Source organism: Emydura macquarii, unplaced genomic scaffold, assembly GCF_026122565.2.
Source record: "Emydura macquarii macquarii isolate MOO-44397 ecotype Brisbane River unplaced genomic scaffold, CSIRO-AGI_Emac_v2 contig_2636, whole genome shotgun sequence".
NCBI lineage: Eukaryota > Metazoa > Chordata > Testudines > Chelidae > Emydura > Emydura macquarii.
The window spans coordinates 34,301,014-34,307,636 of record NW_027132773.1 but is presented as its reverse complement, the minus strand read 5'-3'; positions in this window follow the sequence as shown (position 1 = coordinate 34,307,636).

The following is a 6,623-nucleotide window of genomic DNA, read 5'->3' as shown; positions in this document are numbered from 1 at the left end:
GTCCCCCTGTTAGATGTAATTACCCTCATCTGCCTTTCATTTGGTGCTTAAATAAATTCCTTCCCAGCCAATCATGTTTTAAGGGACATAAACGGAATGAAGACCAATTGGGTCTATAGCAGTAGAACTGAATTTCTGTTGTACTATTTAAAAAAAAAAAAATTTTTTTGTTTCTGTCCAGGGAAGCTCCTTTTAAAAAACAAAACAAAACAAACCTACCAAAAACCCTGATATTGAACTTTTAAAAGAACTGCGTTCAAGGGGGCTTATAGTTTCTTAAACATTTTGATCCCCTATTATTGGTCTAGTTTTCTCTCCTCTGCTAAGGATTTACAATTACTTCTATAACTTAAAATATGTATATATATGTAAGGTGGTATTTTTTCCATAGAGAGCTCCAGAACCTCAAAATGGGCTCTTAGTTTTTGTCTGGGATTACTCAATTAAGCTAAATTAAAATGGAGTTAAGATTGAGCTATGGCTGGGCCCCTGGTCCCTATTTATTCTATAGGTGTGATGCTGGCAGACCAGGTGTCAGCTCTTGCCAAGACGGCAGGCACTAGCTAAGAACTGACAGACTCAAAGCTGGAGACCGGACCAATTCAGCTGTATGTTAGTTTTGCACAAAATAGGTATTAGTCTTCAAAGAATGTATTTAGTGTTTAGACTTCTTTGACATGCTTGTAAGTTGCTGCATGCATTAATTTCATTTGTAATGTCTGTATTCCATGCTAGAGGAAAATATGTAAGTTGTGCTTTACAACTTTGAAAATGTTTGTTCTGAACTTGTGAACCCTGACGGGGGGAACCATCCCTACTCCCCATTCAGGAGAAACATCAATATGTAAGTAGGCCATTATAAGACAAAAGCTTTAATTGCCCTATCCATCCATGGTGACGTACATGCAGAAGGCCTTGTCTCATCACTTTAAATGCTGGAAGAGGGAAATAAAAATAGTGATGTCAAAATTTTTCATGCTGTTTGAACTCTCACAGGGCCAGACACACCAAACTGAAGCTAGAGATCCACAGGGACTGCCTCCTGGAAGACACTTCGAGTTGACAGATCACTACACGTCTATCAGGTTTAGGGTTTAGATTGCAACTCATTTGTGCATATGTTTGCTTGTTTTAATCTGTAAATAACTCTTATTTCTCTTTTCTAGTTCATAAACCTTTAGATAGTTTATTACAGGATTGGCTACAGGCTTTGTCTTTGCAGTAAGATCTAAGGTACCAGTTGATCTGGGGTAAGTGACTGGTCTCTTGGGACTGGATGCCACGTGAATATTGTGTGATTTTTTTTTTTTTTTTTAATGTAAGTGCAATGCAAGTTCATCTGCTCCTATGTAATATGAGGTATCAAAGAGTGAGAGCTAGTAGAGGTTGGTTCCTCCCTGCATTGGGGAGGATGTGTAGACAGAAACCATTAAATTTGGCAGGTCGGCATCTGGAGGGAAACCAGCCTGACCTTGCAGAGTGCCAGCTTTGTCTTCCCTCCTCTCTCCAATAAAGTCAGTTCCTGCTTTGTTTCCTCACAGGAGAAAAAAGGAGGCTCAGAAGGAGGATGCAGGAAACCACTGTACCTCTGCCTTCCCCACTATTTAACTGACCAATCCTCCTTTCTTGTGCTCTACATCTGGAGTTATTCATTATCCACCCCATTCTCCCAGGGCGCTCTCTCAACCTGGGACTCTCTGAATATGTGGGCAAATGTCTCCTTGAAATAAACATAACAAAACCCTCTACCACAGGACAGACCATTTAAAACTGCTTTAAAATTAAAGGAGCACTTTGCAAATTCCAGTCTATTTGACAAAACATTGGTTGAAACAGAAGCAAGATTTGGCTCACTGTCATGTTTAAAAGAAAATTACTCAGACTTGTATTCCTGCTTCTAAAACTTTACTCTAGATTAACCCCAAATTAACTTTAAAATCAGTTTTGCTTTTCATTATTTGTTGTTTTCTCCCACTATGGACAATGAAGATAGATCCGTCAATTTCACTTCAAGTTCTCCTGAACACTAGCTCAGGGCTGAAATGTTTAGGTTTAAACATTATAGATAAATGTTTTGTTTAAAAAACCCCAGCCTTTTCCTCAAAGTGTAGCATGAGAACATGTTTTGGGTTATGTATCTTTAAAATGACAGCTTACTTCATCTATAGTTTGAGGCCAAAGCTGAGTCCCTACCCTGAGTACCTAGTCCCCACTGAATAAAATTTAGCAGCTCTTTGTTGTGGAGTCTCTCTAAGTATGGAACTCAAAGTGTACTTTTACTCTGAATAGTATCTGTGTAAATATGGCTAATTCATAAACAGCAAATTTTCCCCCAGTGGGTATTACTACTCCTTTGCTGACTCTAGTGACAAACTGCTGCTTTTTACTCCTGTTAGTCCTGCAGCCTCAACACGGCTAGAAGAGGGTGATTCTCATTCACCTCATGCATCATTAACAATTACATTTACTAAATTCCCATCAGTGCATCTGGGAAGCTCCAGTGAAAACTCTGGGGTTGCACAGGTGTCATTAAGAACACTTATTTTACAAGGTGTACAGAACTGAAGCCTAGGAGAACATCTTGCATTGGTTTGTGTTTGTTTTTAAAAAGATTTTTCAGAGGGTCTGCATGACATGGTGTTAAAAATACCAGTGACTGTGAAAGCATCAACCACAGGGGCACAACCACCAAGGGATTTTTTTTTTAAATAGGCCGATATAGATAAGGTTTAAGAATAGCAGCTCTGTGGTTTCTGAATGATTGTTCAATATGGATTGTATGTCAAAGGAGGGAAGGGGTATTTGCCCAGGTAATATTAGTTAAGCTTGAAGGACAATATTGACACAAGAAAAAATGCGTATAAACTGCCCATGAGCAAATTCAGACTGGAAATTAGAAGGTGTCTGACCATCAGCGGGGTCAGAACAGCCTCCCACTGGGAGTTGTGGGGGCAAATTTCCCTGACATTGTGGAGCCCTCAGGCACTGGTGCACCGTGGTCACACCTATTCTAGCCCTGTGGCACATAATAATCTAGTCTTCCGTCGGTTGTAATACTTTGATCTAATTTCGATTGTTGGGTTTGGTGTATAGTGGTGTTGGTGACCTGTGATATTCAGGAACTCAGATTAGATGACTGGGTAGTCCCTTCTGGCCTTAAACTCTATGACCCACAATTGTGGTGTATGCAATTTTTCTTAACTAAAAAACATTTGCACACAAATCAGACAGTGATCAGAAACTGTGATCAGACAGTTCATCATTAATGCCTTTTAAAAAATAAATTACAGTAGATGGGAAGAGCCTGCTTGGCTCTGGGGTTTTCCATTTATGCAATAAATACGGGGGTGGCTTTTTAAAAAAAAAAGATTCTAACCCACTTCTTTCCAGATTTAAAGTAAATTTTTCAATACTCTCTATTGGTTTCAAGTGCCAAGTTTTACAACTGAACTCCACAAAAGAAAATAAAGCTGGCCTACGCAGCCTCATTCATCAGACTTCATCTCCCCTTCATAGGACATGTAACTGGAAATCCTATTGAGTGTAGTTGTACATATGTATTGAGGGTCAACCCCAGTGTACAAACCTGAACCCTCTTTTGAAGTCTGAAGATAATACTGTACAGTTCTGTGCACGCATTTGCAAAGGCCCATGGGCAAATACAAGGGATGAGCATTGAAGTAAAAAACAATTCAGAGAGGGATTAATAACTTCAAATTGTAGAGTCTGTGCAAATTAGAAACGGTCTGTTTCCGGATGAAGCTGTGATAGATGGTAGGCAGGGAGAGGTGGAGAGTCCCTTGGTAGACCTCCAAATGCCACCTGCAACATGAAGATACTGAGCTGGGCCCCATCCACTAGGGCTGCAACAACAGCAGAGGAAACTCTGTTCAGCTATAGGGGAGGTTCATCAGTGCTGGTGCCACTCCTGTGCAGGTGCTGTGGAGAGGCGGACACTACTTTTTATCTGCTGGAGCTTACAGCTCAAATGCACTCTGTGGTGGATACATCATTTGGTAGGCATGGCAGCCTCGCCGTTGGCTGCTGGAGTTCTACGTGGCCTGCTCGACCTTTGTCCTGTATGTGGCCTTCTCCTGAAGCTGTACCTGGCCAAATCTCCATGAAAGATGTGATTTAATGTGGGGCAGCACATGGAGACCGTCTTCCCTGCTTGCAGGCACTGGAGCAGAGGAGGAGAATCGTGGCTGGATCTGGGTCACAGAGAAACTCTGCCAGCAGTGCCCTTCCCACCTTTATCTCCTCAGGTTACAGCTGAGCTAACTCGCTCTCCGCCATGCCCAGCCAGAGGAGGCACTCCCATTTGGGTGCTCCTGCCAGTGGCTCACAGCATGGAGTTGGGCAGCCACCAAGGGGAGCAAGACATTCTGAGAACAGTTCAGGGCAATCTAAGGGCAATCCTGAACCAAAGATTGCTCTACTGCTCAGTGATAGGGGCATCTGCTCCCACAGCAGCATTATTTTCAAATTCCTTCCCCCTGCTACTGAAAGAAGACTACTTGCTCAGAGACTTCATGAAGTCCACTAGGCACAGTGGTGCGGCTATTGATTTTACATGGCAGGTGCTCAGGTACTAGTGATGGGCTGCAGATAGTGCCTGGATGGGACTTGGTTACCAAATGAACTACCGCAGTGCTAAATGGTTTGTAAAAGCAGGACTTGAGTGGCTGCTCAGGACCAAGTAAGCAGCACCATTTGTGGTTTCCCATGCTTTGCTGCTGGCTGTGGTATCCTTCTCAAGGGAGCTCCGGTTTGATCTCTGAGGAGGTGGAACAAGCAGCTCTGAAAATCCATAGTGGTATAAAGTGAAGATGGGGAATGCCTAAAGAACAACACCAACAAAGAACATGGTTACTCTGCATAAGAATGTACCCATCCTGAGTACTCAAGTCTGCTAAACAAATTTTATAATATTGACTTATTTTTAGTCAGGGTTATGGAAGAAGTGAATCTTAAAGAGGAATTTGGATGAGGGATTTGGTGGACCAGGATAAGTGGACAATACATGCATAGGGCCATGTGCAGAGGATTGTGGAAGAAGCAGACAAATAAGCTTGATTGTGGGGGTGAAGGAATCACAAATAGAAATCCAAACTTGCTATGGCATATTTTTTATTCCATACTTACAAGCCGATTTGAGTAGAATAGGGCTACTTGCTCTATTATAGCTGAATATATTTTCATATGCCTCGGTGCTTTTTTCTGTACTTCTATGCTTTAGTTCACAAAAGGTTATGTAATAGTCTGGCATGAAGATCTGTACTACACAGAAATAATGTACTATACATAAGGCAACTTCTACAGAATAATGAAGTACAAAATGATTGGCTGTAATTTCAGGTTTTAGCACCAGAGGGCAGTACATGATCAAATTTTGTTTTAAATCTATTCAGTTTCTGATATGGTGATAGATGGAAATAGTCTTTAGCGGAATTTCTCCTCACAAGTACAGTAAGTGAAAAAATGTTTGTGATTGATAGTGATGTTTTTCCATGTTTGTAGATTTAAAAAGTCATTGAGCCAGCTTGACTTATTAGACTTGTTTGTGCCAATGATAAAGTAGATAATTTTTTTGTGACTCTAAGGATGAGCTGAGTAAACATAATTCCATACTTCAAAAACAGGACCACACAGTCTTAAATAGATTTAACTTTGGTGTGAAGAGGTTTGGCTTATACAAAACTTTTTGAACCTCTAGAATTGGTTTGCTTCTAATTTCTCTTTACAACTATATTGTGTTTTATTAACTGTATAACATCAGCTATAAGAACCTGAGAAGAAATAGTAATAGAGTGTTCATTCCACACAATGGTACAGAAAGTTATTCCAGGCCATCAAAATCCGTATGCCATTTAGAAGGTCTCCTTCACAACTAAAGTGCTTGAAACTGGATTTGGAAATTTAGGGCATGATCACACACCCACTTAAATGTATGAAAAGACTCCCATAGAGTCTGTGAATCAGGCCTGATATGAAGAAACTGAGACTGTCTTTAGTGTGACAAATACAGGAATTTGGTTGATAAATCACTGTTCAAACCATTCTAACACTGACTTTCATATTTAACGTTTGCCAGAGGAAGAGGTCTTGACCTTTCTGTGTCCAGATGATTGCCTGCTTCTTATAGGTTCCCACCTCCTAACATAATGGTGAAAGCAAGAATTAAATATTGGTAGGTAACTCAACTATCTTTCCCACCCACAAATATAGAAGAGTTCAGTACCACGCTATTGACTGCATAACACAGTCTTTTGAGAAAGCTCCTATGAAAATGTTATGCACATAATAAGTAGAGTGTATCAGCTGCTAATTGGAAAGCTTTTTTTTTTTTTCTTTTAAAGAAGTTACCTTAGTAACTAAGGAGAGATTTTTATCATCAAGAAAAATAATTAAAATAACTGGCCTACTACTGATTTCTCATGTAATGTTGTAAATGTTCATGATGGCATTTCCATTACATTTTAAATTTATTTACATGCACATGAGCCAAAAATTTCTATCCATTTATTTTCTCTTTTTACTCTCCCCTTTTATGTAATGTGACAAGCACAACAAGCACATACCTCTAATATTGTCTTCAGTATTTAGGAAGATCTGCCATCTCA